We start from the raw sequence: 15725 nt of genomic DNA, 5'->3' as shown, positions 1-15725 counted from the left end.
CTGGATGAACAGTAAATTTCCCCCTCTCCACCTCAAAAAAAGCAGTTTTGGAGTGACTAAAACACAAAGTTGGGTTGAATATGTTGAAAAATTTCACATGTATAAAAAATGGGGAAAAAATTAGAGAAAGTCAAAACAGTTTGTGTGGATATTTTATTTCAAAATGAACTGTGTCATTTCAAATGGACATTTCCTTTCAAAATAACATTTTTGAAATGATGAAACATTTCATTTGACCCAAACAAAATGTTTTCTTTTAGTGGGAAAAACATCAATTTCAGTCAGTCCAATCTAATCCCCCTCCCCTCCGAATTTTCAGTTCAGCCACCAAACCAAAACACCATTTACACATTCAGCTCTATTATAATTGCGTGTGGGAAGGAATCTTCTTCTTCCTGAGTACTAATGAGTTATGGTTCTGTGGAACAAATAGCATGAGATCATACAATTAGGTAGTGTGTCAAAATCCATATGCACAAGGAGGTTGAATTAAGGTTTCACAGGTCACCTCAGTTTTAACATTTCTGATCTTCTGAGCACTTGACTTTCCAGCATCAAAGTTGTTTCAATATAGACTTTTGTATGGAATAAATAAGCACAGTGCAGCAGTTTCTTGACTACTGTTAATACAGTAGGTCCCACTCAACAGATCAATGATCAGTAGTTTGGACAAATTATTCCTGTCTGAGAGTATAAGTTTGTCTGATAAAGAGAAAAGATGGCCATTACTACGTGTGATGTTAGCCCTTCTGCAGTTGTTATCAGGGCTTGAAAAACGTTATTGAGAAGAACATAAATACTGCAACCCTGAGATCTTGTCTCCATGGGGAAGCTGACTAGCATAGCTATAGCTGAATAAGCTATTCCACTAAGGTTCTGTCAGTCATTTTCTCCATGTGGATAAGCCCTCAGTTTTTGTAGTAACCTTGAGAGAGAAGGGTAAGAAAACAATACATACATAAACCCCCCTGATTTTGTTTTATTCATGGGACTATACAATACAAGAAAATATTTCAACCTAGCCAGCCAAAAGTACTTTCATTCTAGTTTAATAGATCCACTGATCAAAAATGTTATTTGACTTCTAATTCCTTCCAATCCTTTTTTTCTCAAACATGTGCGTCTTCTTTTTAAATCTAACATATATTGAAGAGTGTCTTAATATTGTGCTTGTGTGGTACTTTAAGATTGTGATAGAATATTTTATATGCCACTCCCACACCTTGATAAAAGTTTTTAAAAAATCTCTGAACTGTGAATGTATAGCCAAAAAAAGAAGAAAAGATAAATGAGTTAAATTAAGCACTAAATCAGAAGGCAAATCTGTTGTTTGAAACAAAGACCTCCATTGAGAGTGAACAGGTGAATAAAGCAGCTGAATATACCAGGAATCAGAAGGGAAAACAAGATCAAAGGAAGAACACCAATCTCTGTTCTTTAGAAGCAGGAATCTTTTGAAGAAAAGCAATTAAAGTTGGAGCATGAAGGTGGAAAGCAGACCAAATTTCTACCCCTCTTCTCTGGTAAAAGTACAAAAGGCTCCAGAAAGGTTATTTGTCTGGATAAAATATCATCTCATGGCAAATTTTGCTGCAAATCCTCGTTTTCTTAGTGTGTGGCTGAATGTGAAATCTAAGCTAACTAACCTTTTGAACTGCTGACTCTTAAAAACTGAGAATTAAATTTCTTTACTATTTCTTATGATATACAAGTAATGAACATGCACTCATGTGGCTGCAGAAGTACCTATGTGGAGACCTGGTACAATCTTAGAAGCAATATGAATGTCATTTTTAAAATGTGGCCCTGCAAATCATAGGGCATGGACTTGACATACAGGTAAATGATAAGCGGATGATGAGTACATGGTGATGGATCTTTATGACATTCAATCATTATTCATGAATTTTCCTATCCGTGCCAAACACAGAATAAGAGGTCAGTCACAAGATGATATACTGAATATTGATGGGGCGAGTATATGGAAAATACAAAATAATTACATTTCCCTTTATATACGCATTATTGATTTGGTCTTAAGCATACTTAAGAAAATTATATGCTCTTAATATCAGTCAATTATCTTCATACATATTTTCTCCAGCTATGCACTGATTTTTAGTGCCCATTTTAAATTTTGAAGTGGTCAAAATTCTCTCTCATATTTTATCAGACAGTGTTTACATTGGATATATGTCTTTAACAGGAGTATATATTGCATCATACTTTTCTTGAATATTTTACACAATGCGCTCCCTGAGAAGGTTACAGATGCTCCATGTTTCACTATCAAGGGACTATATTATTGATCAACAAAAGGGCTTGGATTTAAGTTTCTGCAAAACTTTCCCATAGGGAAGGCTTCACAGAATATAAATCGGTTGTGGAGGGACCTGTGAAGCAGAACCACTGCATGAGGAAGCCATTCAAGAGATGCAAACCCACTGCATCATGGAGAGCCCAGAAAGTAGGCATTCTGCAGCTCTCAGGAAGATAGAGCAGGGCAGGATGGGGATCTACCTCTGTGCGGATTCTTCCATCCTCCTCCACTGGAGGGAAGGGCAAGGGAATACTAATTCAGCACTGGGGTAGGTTTATCATAGAATCATAGGACTGGAAGGGACATCAAGAGGACATCTAGTCCACTCCCCTGCACTCATGCAAAGACTAGATATTATCTAGACCAGTGATGGGCAACCTGTGGCCCATGGGCTACATGTGGCCCATTAGGGTAAGCTGATTGTGGACCGCAAGACATTGTGCGGACATTGATCATCTGCAGGTAGTTCCTAGGGGCCATGATTGACCATTCCTGGCCAGTGGGAGCTTCATTAAGCAGTGGCCAGAACGTCCCTGTAGCCCGTCGCTTCACACAGCTCCCATTGGTTGGGAACGGCAAACCACGGCCACTGGGAGCTGCGGGGGGCTGTGCCTGCAGATGGTCAACATCCACAAAATATCTTTAAAAGCAGCAAAGAGTTCTGTGGCACCTTGTAGACTAACAGATGTATTGGAGCATGAGCTTTCGTGGGTGAATACCCACTTTGTCGGATGCAAAATATCTTGCAGCCCCACAATCAGCTTACCAGGATGAGCCACATGTGGACCTTGGGCCACAGGTAGGGTGACCAGACAGCAAATGTGAAAAATCAGGACAAGGGTGGGGGAGTATATAAGAGCATATATAAGAAAAAGACCCAAAAATTGGGACTGTCCCTATAAAATCAGGACATTTGGTCACCCTAGCCACAGATTGCCCAGCACTGATCTAGACCATTTCAGACAGGTGATTGTCCAACCTGCTCTTAAAAATTTACAATGATAGAGATTCCACGACCTCCCTAGGCAATTTATTCCAGTGCTTAACCACCCTGACAGTTAGGAAATTTTTCCTAATGTCCAATCTAAACCTCCCTTGCTGCAATTTAAGCCCATTGCTTCTTATCCTATCTTCAGAGGTTAAGAAGAACAATTCTTCTCCCTCCTCGTTGTAATAAACTTTTATGTATTTGAAAACTGTTATCATGTCCCCTCTCAATCTTCTCTTTTCCAGACTAAACAAACCCATTTTTTTCAATCTTCCCTCATAGGTCATGTTTTCTAGATCTTTAATTATTTTTGTTGCTCTTTTCTGGACTTTTCCAATTTCTCCACATCTTTTCTGAAATGTGGCACCCAGAACTTGATACAATGCTCCAGCTGAGGCCTACTCAGCCTGGAGTAGTGCAGAAGAACTACTTATCATGTCTTCTTACAACACTCCTGCTAATATATCCCAGAATGATGTCTGCTTTTTTGGTAAAAGCGTTACACTGTTGACTCATATTTAGCTCATGGTCCACTATGACCCCTAGATCCCTTTCTGCAGTACTCTGTCCTAGGCAGTTATTTCCTATTTTGTATGTGTGCAGCTAATTGTTCTTTCCTAAATGGAGTACTTTGTATTTGTCCTTATTGAATTTCAGCCTATTTACTTCAGACCATGTCCATTTTGAATTTTAATCGTATCCTCAAAAGCACTTGTACCCCCTCCCATCATGGTATCATCCACAAACTTTATAAGTGTGCTCTCTATGCCATTATCTCAATCATTGATGAAGATATTGAATAGAACCAGACCCAGAATTGATTCCTGCGGGACCCCACTCATTATGCCCTTCCAGCATGACTGTGAACCACTGATAACTACGCTCTGGGAACAGTTTTTATATCAGTTTTCACCCACCATATAGGAGCTGCATCTAGGTTGCATTTCCCTAGTTTGTTTATGAGAAGGTCATGTGAGACCGGATCAAAAGCTGCTAAAATCAAGATTTACTAAAGTTAAGGTTTCCTCATCCTGTCCCCTCATGTATCTCCCCAGTACCCAGCCCAGCTACTAAGACTAAGCTCTGGAGTCTTTATTTGTCCAAGACCATGCTTGCACAGTCTCCACAATAACACTTCTATAAGTCTATGTCAAAAATAGTCACATTTTACTCTGTATTCACATCAAAAGCTACGTTGAATTCATTTGTCTCCTTTTTATATAGTTTGTTGTCCTTGTCACTCAAACAATTTATCCCAGAATATGAATGCTAAATATATTCTGTGAATAATGGCAGAAATCTGACCTTTCCAGAATGCTAAATTTTGATTGACTGGTTCAGCCTAAACTAACATACTTTTAGGGACATAAAAGTATTTGTTGTGAGAAACAAAGCATTTTCTATTATCAAAAACCTCAAGTAAAGCAGTGAATGCCCAACAAATATGTCTGGAATACATAAACAGGCCAGGCAATGAAAATACAGACTATTGAAAAGGTCAGGGAGCTGCAGTAAGGTATTTAGCAAAGCATGTCTTCAGCAGACTGTCACAATTCCCTGAAAAACAAACCAATACACCAGGCTTCCAAGCATTCATTTCCCTTCTGATAAATAATCTAACAATTTGAGATGCTACAGGATTATTTTTTTAATATAGTTCCATATCCTGCACTATATGCACTTACTCTGTCAAAGCTCTCTGTATCTTGTATGCCATAGTCCTGTGGCATCTGTGCACCTTCCTGTGTTTCATGCATTTATCCTCATAACACGATTATGAGGTAGGGAAGTACCATTATCTTCTTTTTGCAGATGAGAAACTGAGCCACAGAGATACTAAGGCCTAGATCCACAATGGGATTTAAATGTTGCAATGCTCAGTGTTGCAAAACCTAACTCTTAGGCACTACAAAAATCACTGGAACATTAAGGTAATCTGCAAAGCCTGAGTTAGGCCCCCTATACAATGCATGGGGAGATAGCAGCACCTAAGAATGCAATCCACAAAAGACAGTACTCTAGGCAGGGAGCAGCCTAAGCTAGCCCATGTTGAAATGCTAAGCGCAATCCCGCTCCTGGAGATAGGTGCCTAAGTCCAGGCTGCAGGGAGACTCCTATCTCAGCAAGTGACCCACAACCAGAAGCCCCTCTCCTGGAGTCAGGAAGTTTAGGCACCTAAGTGTTTCTTGTGAGAATGAGTTAGGCACTGGTCTCACTCTATACAAAAGCAGCTGGAGCTGTCTGCCTTAATACTGATTAGAACCCTTGCCTGGAGACCTAGCTTACAGGGCAGTGCACATATTACTAAACTGTGGAATAGTCTGATGTGTCGCTCTCTCAATTTCTCCTGTTGAAGCTGCTCCACTATGTACAAATACTTAAAGAGTCATTGGGCCAAAAAAGACACTGAGCATGAGAATGATTTTGTAGTCTGGTGGTTATGGCACTCACTAGAAGAGCCAGGGTCAAATACCCCTACTTCAATGACTTTTTGGTTATACCCAGTGGAACAGCTTTAACAGGAGAGATTGAGATCCCTAGCTCAGTGGTGACAGCATGCTCCTAAGGGAGATGGGAGACCCTTGTTCACAACTTGCCCTGTTCAGGCAGAAGGGGGAATTGAAGTTGGGTCTTCCACAGGACTGAGCTACAAGTCCTCCTCTGACCAGAGATTGAATGGGATCCAGTAGGTGGCTTCTGAGCACACCTCTCCACTCTAAATTCTCAGCCATGAACCCTCTCCTGGGATTTCACCAAGTCAGCCCTTTCTCACAAAAAAGTTAGAGAGAGAGAGATCCACCCTGATTAGGTCACTCACCTATGATCAAGGAAACCTGTTTTCAAAACTCTGCTCTGCCTGCTTTGAAACAGGTGTCTCACATCCAGTGTGAGTGCACCAATCACCAGGCTATTGGCTGTGCTTGGGTAGGTGTCTCTCAGCCTCTCCTGGTGAAGCTGTACTGCCTTCCCTTGGACTGCTCCCAGGAATGAAGATCTGCACAGGACAAGGTAAACTAACCAGGCTGTTATTAACAAGGCTTTGCCAAAACATACTGCTCTCAGCAGCATAGCTCAGTGTACACGCACACACACAGTTTATCAGTCACTTTCTGTGCCTTTCTTAAAGGGGCAGTGTATCAGCTATCTAACTGTGCGAGAACACAATACTCCCCCCCACACACAAACACCACCCCCATAAACAAAAGAAATTTAGACATGCCATTACAAATATTCCTGCTCAATAACAGTATTAGGAGGTATTATAGTCCTTACACTCTTTGGGTTTAAATCTTCTCTCTTATCTGGAGTGAGTGTTGCTTGTTCTAGATAGTATTTGGTCCTGCCATGAGGGCAGGGGACTGGACTCGATGACCTCTCGAGGTCCCTTCCAGTCCTAGAGTCTATGAGTTGTATTTGTAGGCACAGCCATAGGGTCAGTGGTGAGCTGCAGACTTTCGCACCGGTTCGCTAGAATTAGACGCTGGTAGAGAACCGGCAGTTAAAGAGCCAGGCAGGTAGGAGAACAACTCTGGTCCGTGGGCTGGATGTGGCCCACGGGACCGCCCTGTCCCCCACCTGAGCTCCCAGGATTCCCTGCTCCCCCCACCCGCAGGGCCACAGAATGGTCAGCCGCCCTAGGCAGCTCAGCTGAGCTCCAGCTTGTCCTGCTGCTTTGAGTGGCCGGCAAAAGGGGGAGGCTGCGAGCTCCAGGGCCGCCCGGGGGGCAAGTGGGGCAATTTGCCCCGGGCCCTGCAGGAGCCCCCTGCCCCACGAGGATGTCCCCCTCCACCCCCGCAGAGCTGCAGCATGGCCAGCCGCCAGCAGCTGAGCAGCTCAGCTGAGCTCCAGCTTGTCCTGCTGCTTTGAGCCACTGCCAAGATAAGGGGGTGCTGCGAGCTCCAGGGCAACCCTGGAAGCAAGTGGGGCAATTTGCCCCGGGCCCTGCAGGGGCCCCCTACCCCACGAGGATGTCCTCCTTCTGCCCCCGGCCCCTCCCCCCCGCAGAGCCGCAGTGTGGCCAGCCGCCAGCAGCTAGGCAGCTCAGCTGAGCTCCCAAGTCCTCCTGCTGCTTTGAGGGGCTGGCAAGGTAAGGGGGTGGGGGGAGCTGCGAGTTCTAAGGCTGCCTGGGGAGCAAGTGGGGCAATTTGCCCTGGGCCCTGCAGGGGCCCCCTGCCCCACGAGAAGGATGTGTCCCCCCCCCCCCCCGGCCCCGACTCCACCTTCCCCCATCCTCCGCTCAAAGCATTGTGCATTTTTTAGTTCGAGGAGTGCTGTAGTGGGGACATGTGTATAGTGTGTGTGCCAGACAGAGTTGCTTGTTGCAGGGCGGCTGTGTAGCAGGGGAGTTGTGCGGCTGGGAGAGATTCTGCACAGTGGTGGGTGTGAGGGCTGGGCGTTGTGCACTGGGAAGGGATATATAATACTTGGGGTTGTGCAGTTCAGGTCACTTATGGTGTGTATGGGAGGAGGAGTGTGTTGGGTTGTGTTGCTGGGAGTGAGGTGCTATATGCTCTGCTGGGCCTGCACAGGATTCTTGCAGCCCAATGGATTGCTTGTTGAGTGTGGTGTAGATCGGGGCTGTTGTGCAGTGGTTGTGTAGTTGTCGTGCCTTGGGTTGGCTGCCTAGGGCTCCTGGCAGCCAGCAGCTTGTTTGCTGAGCTATAATTTATAAACCTCCGAATGCAGCTCCTGGAGGAGCCTGTGTGATGAGAGCAGGAGGGAAGGATGGACCCAGGAGAGGATGTGTGTGGTGGGGCTCCTTTTATCCTCCAGGGGAGAGTCAGCCCCCAGTTATGCCTCTGGGTGGGTTCAGATCTCTCCTGCAATAGCATTTGGTAAGGAAAGCGGTGGCTAGTGGGGCAGGGTCCGTGGTCCTGGGTTAGGGTGACCAGATGTCCCAATTTTGGGTTTTTTTTTCTTATATAAGCTCCTCACCTCCTGTCCTGATTTTTCACATTTGCCATCTGGTCATCCTACCCCTGGTAAGCCAAATGGAGCAGCTTGTGCCCGGGTAGCACTTGGCAGTGCTGTGCCCGGTGGCCGTCTGGGGCTGGCTGGCAGCAACTAGCTGTGGAGTTTGCAGGCAGTTGCTGCAGCCATCCAAGTATCTGCACACACATTCTGTCTAGGTCACTTTCTGCAAACAAGCTGCCAGTTGGAGTTCTCAGAGCCCCAAGCGGACTCCAAAGAATCCACCGAAGACCTGGAGCACCGCCGGATAAGTAAAAATTAGAAAGGCGCCTCTAGTCAAGGAAGGGATTCTCACTGTGCACGGGGCGCAATTCGGGGGAATCGATGGAATCGTCCTAAAGCTAGCCCTGACAATGTTTGCTCCCAGGGTAGTTTATTAATTATATTAAAGGGTCGCACTTGCCTCATTCGTTATGTTGATATCGCATGTGAGTCAAATGTCATTGCTCCCAAAGTTTGTCTTGTTGAGAAAGAGAGACAACATCTTGTTTCTTGTGTTAATTAATTGAAGTAGCACTTGCCTTGTTCAGGCACTTGTGCAACTGTTTTCTATGCAATTCAACACAACCAGTCATAGTTGGTCTGTTTGCTTCTAGTAAATTGTGTGTGATATTTCGGTGTGTAATACTAACTGGACTGTTATTCGAAGATTAAAGTTTTCTATTCAATATTATTTACTCTTCATAATGAAATGCCAGAAAAGCATTAGTGACTGGTTTTCCAGTAAAATGACAAAATCATTAGTCAGTAGTTCGAGTAGTGAAAATAATGATTTAATTACTGAAAAAGCTGATGACAATAATTTTGGTGAATAAAATATCTTAAATGTTGAATCATCTGAAAATGTGTCCATAGTGGAAAAGGATTTACATGACTGTGAAAATGTAGTACCCAATTGTTGGACTTCCGAGCAGGCACAATATTTTTTAAAGAAATATTATGGCTTGATAATTGAAGGCAAAAAACTTGGCTGTTCCCACTGTGCAAAGTCGTCACATTTGGGGGTCCTTGGAGGAAAATCTTTACACATTTCTTCGGAACAGCAAAAGTGTACTATTAAAGCACCTGGAACTGATAAAAAAAGTTCAGCAAGCTTCGTTAAGAAAAAAAGTGAAGGAACATTTCGAATCAAGCTCTCATTTGAGAGTTATAAATATTTTAAATGAATCTAAAAAAGAACCTCTCACTACAGTGATTGATAAAGTTACTGAAAAAAAATTACAATAACCAGCAAAATTTTCAACATCGTTTACAGCTTAGTAAAAAGAAACTGACCAATGTCAGATATGGAGGATGAAGTAGAGCTACAAATTAAGAATGAAACTGATTTAGGGAACTGCCTACATTCTCGATTTTCGGCCATCAGAATTGTTGCTGAATTAATAAGAAAACAAATTTTTAGTAAAATCATCAAAAACTATTCAAAGATTTGTATTATTATTGATGAAGCTTCTACAATTTCAAGTAAAACTGTGTTTGTAATTCTTCTAAAATGTGAATTACAAGATTCTTCACCAAAAATTTTTCTCGATTTAGTGGAATTAGAATCAGCAAAAGCAGAAAATATTTATAATGCTTTGAGACATACTTTAACTGATACAGGATTTGACACAGAATATTTAAAGAAAAATTTAATCGGATTTTGTTCTGATGGCACAAGCACCATGCTTGGACATAAATCTGGAGTTGCTGCAAGACTGATTGAAGATTTTCCAAACATTATAATTTGGCATTGTTTGAATCATCGGCTACAACTGACTTTAGATTATGCTATAAATGAAATAAGCCTGTCATAAACAGATGGTAAAAGGTTAATGACTCTTTTACCTGTAAAGGGTTAAGAAGCTCAGTGAACCTGGCTGACACCTGACCAGAGAACCAATGGGGGGACAAGATACTTTCAAATCTTGGTGGAGGGAAGTCTTTGTTTGTGCTGTTTGTTTTGTTCATTGTTCTTTCCTGGGGCTAAGAGGGACCAGACGTACATCCAGGTTTTCTCCAATCTTTCTGAATCAGTCTCTCATGTTTCAGAATAGTAAGTAATAGCCAGGAAAGGCGGATTAGTCTTATGTTTGTTTTCTTAACTTGTAAATGTGTCTTTTGCTGGAAGGATTTTTACCTCTGTTTACTGTAACTTTGAATCTCAGGCTAAGTGAGGGGATGTCCCTCTAGGTTATATGAATCTGAATACCCTGTAAAACATTTTCCATCCTGATTTTACGGAGATAATTTTTACCTTTTCTTTCTTTAATTAAAAGCTTTCTTTTTTAAGAACCTGATTGATTTTTTCCTTGTTTTAAGACCCAAAGGGATTGAGACTGAACTCACCAGGGATTGGTGGGGGGAAAAGGAGGTGGGGGAAGGTTAATTCCTCTTTGTTTTAAGATCCAAGGAGTTTCGATCAGTGAAGCCTCTGAGGGTAACCCAGGGAGGGGAAAGTCTGGGGGGAAAAAGAGGACAGGGAAGGCTAATTTCTCCTTGTGTTCAGATCCAAGGGGTTTCGGTCTTGGGTTCCCCAGGGAAGGTTTTGGGGGAACAGGAAGTGTGCCAAACACTAGCGTACCAAATGTAAGCTGATAATTAAGCTTAAAAGTGATCATGCAGGTCCCCACTTTTTGGACGCTAAAGTTCAAAGTGGGGAAAAAACCTTGACAAAGCCATTTCAAGATTTTTTTGGACAAGATTTATGCAATTTTTCATCAGTCAAATAAAAGTCAGTTTGAACTTAAACAAGTTTCTGAAGAACTGTGTATTGAAATCATCAAAATAGGCCATGGTTTTGGTCCATGATGGGCTTCTTGTAGCCTTAGAGCTGTCAAAGTGGTCTGGAGAGCTTATCCAGCTCTTTATACTTACTTTTCCAAAAATCAGGAATTTTCTGGCATGGCAAAAATATTGAAAAACAAATAATTTTTAAAAGCCTTGGCATTAATGATTGACATTTTGGATGAACTTGCATTATTATCAAATGCACTGCAAGCGAGACAATTGAGTTTAACAAAGGCAGATAAACTAATCAAATGAACGACTGGTTTTTTTCATACAATTAAAAGATAGTTTTGGTATACACGTCAATAAAATTAATGAAATGATAGAAAGTGATGCTTTTAAATGCATAGAATTTGAAGATAATGTAAGGTTTAAATCACTGCCACAAGACAAAGTAATAGAGTGCATTATTGAAAAACTGAAGGCAAGGTTATCAAACGAAAAGCACATTACATATAAAGAAGATAATTTAGGTCATTCTCATAATACACCTAAAATAGTTGAATTATTCAATGTTATGGATCCCACTTCATGGAATATTGAAGAAGTCAGGTTATCTTGGAAATCAGGAGAAAAAAAGTGCATGAATTAAGTAAATTCATAAAATTTGTAGTCAATTTAAATGATTTTTGTGGCTATGTAGACAATAACATTAAATCAAAAAATCTTCCTGATCTGGAAACAATAAGGAAAGCAAAGCATATTATGAACACAATTGCAATTAGTTCTGCAGAAGCAGAAAGAACTTTTTCGTTGATGAATATTATTTGTAGTAATAAAAGGACGAATTTAACAATTAAACATATCTCAAGCTTTATGACCATCAATTTGTTGGGAAAACCACTAAGTTCCAGGAACCCAATAGCGTATGTTAAATCATGGATGAGAAGTCATCGATCTGCATTAGATACCAGAGTTCGTGTATCCAACACCAAAGATTATGGAGAAGATCAAGAAGCCATTTGGAAATTACTACCTAATTAGTAATAAATGTACTTAAATATTCTTTAAAATGTTGTTTGTTCTTGCATTGTATACTTCAACATCAATATATTACTTTTTTTAATAACTGAAGTAGTTCACATGTAATATTTTAAAATACAAGAATAACAGACATTTCATTCTTTATTATTGTTTGCTTACTCATACATCTCTTTATATTTTCTTCTTTTCAAATGTATTTTAAATTCATGTAATAAAGCAATACTTTTTTTCTATTGTAATAAACATGTACAAATGTTTTTTTTATTGTTAAGTATGACTCCCAATGATTCAATGCGTTGCCATTTCTTATGGAGAAAGGTACAAAAAATACATACCGTGGACAAACATCCCTTAAATCAGAACTTTTTATATGGAACCGATTGTTAAGATTTTCGCAGCTCATCACTGCATAGTGTTATCATGTGATTGTGATTGTGTTGGTTGTAACTCTGTTGTCTCTTCTCTCTGGTGCTGCCACATACAGGAATGTCATTGATTATGATTGTAACTCCTATCAGTCTTTGGAATATTTCAGGCACCTTTTTTCTGAATATGGTGCAGAGGACATGCCAAAGGGCTTACTTTTGAAGCACCACCTTCCACACAAAGTGTTGAAAGTGGTTAATTTGCTTGTCCAGTCTGATCTGCCAATATCCAGATCTAATACATTGAATACACTTCCTGCAAACAGTTTGTGAGTGATGTCATTTAGGATTCTAGGCTGTAGTGTTCCTGCATTATTGCTTTGGTCAGATCTTGCAAGTCTGAGCAAACCTGGATCACCCCAGTGTTTTTTTCTTTTCTACTGCAACCATCAACCTAACCCAGTCTGATGGTTCCTCCTCCTTTTCAATTATATCTAGCGGTTCCTTCTTCACTTTGGACCTTATGGTTAATGGCAGACATCATGATGCATGCACTACTGGCACTGCATTTGTAGATAGATTAATTATGCTGTATCCTGGTAGACATCCCTTGCCTTCAAACACATCAGGAAATCTTTTCTTAATTTCCTCAGCTTTGAGATGTCCTTGTATGGATTCCACTGACATTAGGATTTTTATCAGGCGTAATGATTTTAAAACTATCTGTCCTAATTCTGGTTTTGCTGTCATATTTATTATACAGAAATCAAGATTCTAACATTTTTTCCTTGTACTTGCATTTAACATTGCATATTCCCACTATGTGGAGTGGATGTCCTCCATATATTGCTAGTTGCACTGACATAGGTAATATTAGTGTCATAATGGGTGATAAATTCTTCCTATATACTGTCTCAGGGATGAAGTTTACTTGAGTCCCAGAGCGAATTTCCAATTTCATGTCTATTTCTTCTGGAGTCATAAAAAATAGTTATATATGCTTCAACAGTAGAGCCCCAAGAAAATCTTTTTATTTTTTATCATTTTCATTTAGATTTTTGGCATTTCTTGTTATTTTATTTTATCCGTTCCTGCCCCCACCCCCAGGGGAATCAGGCCCTGCTCAGGGTGGGGGGTTCTGAGGCAGGTTGGGTCTTGGTCCCAGGTGAGGTGTGTGGTAGGCCTTATGGTGAAGGGGGGTGAAGAATGTGCCTGCCCTGTCTCATGGGGACCATGATGGGGTCCCTGCTCTAGGCACTGTGACCTGTCACAGGGGTCACAGCACTTCTCAGGTTTGGCCTGGCCTCCCCTCTGTCATGATGATGGGAGGTAGCTGGGCCAAAGCTGAGTGAGTGGCTTTGTGACCCTGTGTGCCAGGTGCCAGGCTTTATTCATCACTATCCTTGTCCTTATTCTGTATTGTAGCCCAAATGCACACTGTGTCCTTGTGAAACTCCTCTCCCGTGAGATATTCTCCAATTTCATACATTTTTCTGATTGCCAGTGTGGCATGTTGGTGAAAAGCAGGGCTGGTGCAACCATTTAGGCAAACTAGGCGCCACCTAGGGCGCCTAGTGGTTGGGGGCACCTAAAAGTCCCCTCAGGCGAGGAGGTGGAGTGGAGGTGAGCTAGGGCAGGGGGGGCGCAGGCAGGAGTGGCGCCAGGGTTTCTGACACCCTAGGCGGATGGCCATTTCTCCACCCCCCCGTAGCCTGGAGAACCTACCGCAGTCATGCCGGTGGACGGTCCGCTGCTGGAAATGCTCCAGTGGAGCTGCCGCAGTGATGACCGCCGGAGCCTTTAGACCAGCGCACCATCCGCCAAAATGACTGTGGCAGCTCCACCGGAGCCTTTCCAGCAGCGGACCGTCTACCGGCATGACTGCGGTAGGTCCACCGGACCCGCGTGCCACCCCCCCAGCAAAATAACACCCCCCAAAAATTCTGGTGCCCAAGGCCATTGCCTAGGTTGCCTAAATGGTAGCACCAGCCCTGGGTGTGGGGAGGGCTGCCCGCAGTAAGGGGGAGGGCGCACGGGGAACCGCTCCCTACCCAAGATCACCTCCACTCTGCCTCCTCCTCTGAGCACACAGCCCCCACTCTAATTCTCCTCCAATCGACGCCACAAGCCTGGGAGGGGAGGAGAATTAGAGCAACTCCAACGTGCTCAGTGGAGGAGGCGGAGCCGAGGTGAGCTGGGGCAGGCTCCCCAGACGGGGTTAGCTGCCGTGAAGGCTGGCTCCCCGAGTGGAGTTAGCTTCTGTGGTGTGGGGTGTCTCTGTGGGCAGAGTTAGCTGCAGGGGGGGTAGCTCCTGTGGAGGATGAGGGGGAGCTGCCCGGGTGGGGGGGCTGGGTTAGCTGGGTGGGGATGGCGCAAGGTGGAAGTTTCGCCTAGGGCACGAAACTTTCTTGCACTGGCCCTGGTGAAAAGTGGTGCATTTTGTGGTACTTTGTCAATATCTTCCTTACTGCTTTGCATGATGCAAGCCACATCTATGGCAACCCTATTTTGTCTGTGCCTTTGCTACAAGCTTGTCTTGAACTGATACAATGTTTAAGCTGTTCCACTTTGTATAAATAATTAAATATTAATTAGAGCAGGGACTTGACCTTGGTTCTTCCGCATTCCAAGTGAAAGCCCTAGACACCGAGTTATAGAATCAATCTCTCTCTCTCTTTCCTTCTTTGACTTCATTGACAAGATATGTGGGGGAATGCCTAGTTTGAGAATCCCACCGGAGTGCAGGTGTGTGCTAGGGAAAGAAATGGCTTAGCAGTGTCAAAAATTAGGCAGCTTTGTGTATGCGCACTGGCAGAAACTTAGCCATCTGAGTAACTTAACTAGCGGAAACTTAGGTGACTAGGGAATGTAGGCATCTACAGTGTTAGGCAGCAGCTCGGTGAGGGTTTGAGGCTCTCAGTAGTGCTTAAATGTTGGATTTAGGCACCTAAAGTGGCAGTTAGGCATTTAAGTCACTTTGTGGACCTAGCTGCAAGTACCTAACATTATGGAGCTGGAACTTTTGGGGACTACCACAACACAAATAATAATGAGTTTTATCCTTGTCAAAGTTTCAACACAGCTATTTCCTGAAACAAGGTCCATTGGACTCAAGAATGGCATAAGAGAGCCACAGGCATCAGGCCATCCAAACAGAATTGTGCTACCTGAGACCTTAGATGTTTCTGCAATAGCCAAGCAGTTCCAGGGTTTCACTGCAAGGTAACATATCCTGCAGGGTGAGGGAAATGGAATTTGTGCTGTTTCTGCTGTGAGGCTCCTGCCACTTTAAAGTCAACCCAGTGGAATGTGCGGCTCTGGGTTCTGT

The 15725-nt window shown here is 42.8% G+C and overlaps 1 pseudogene; it reads left to right on the top strand.

The window, feature by feature from the left end:
- The first annotated feature begins 1865 nt into the window (after positions 1–1865).
- Positions 1866–12066, top strand: LOC115643247 (annotated as a pseudogene).
- The last annotated feature ends 3659 nt before the right edge of the window (positions 12067–15725 follow it).

The sequence above is a fragment of the Gopherus evgoodei genome, chromosome 1, assembly GCF_007399415.2.
Source record: "Gopherus evgoodei ecotype Sinaloan lineage chromosome 1, rGopEvg1_v1.p, whole genome shotgun sequence".
NCBI classification, from domain to species: Eukaryota; Metazoa; Chordata; order Testudines; family Testudinidae; genus Gopherus; species Gopherus evgoodei.
This window is presented reverse-complemented; position numbering and strand designations above follow the sequence as displayed.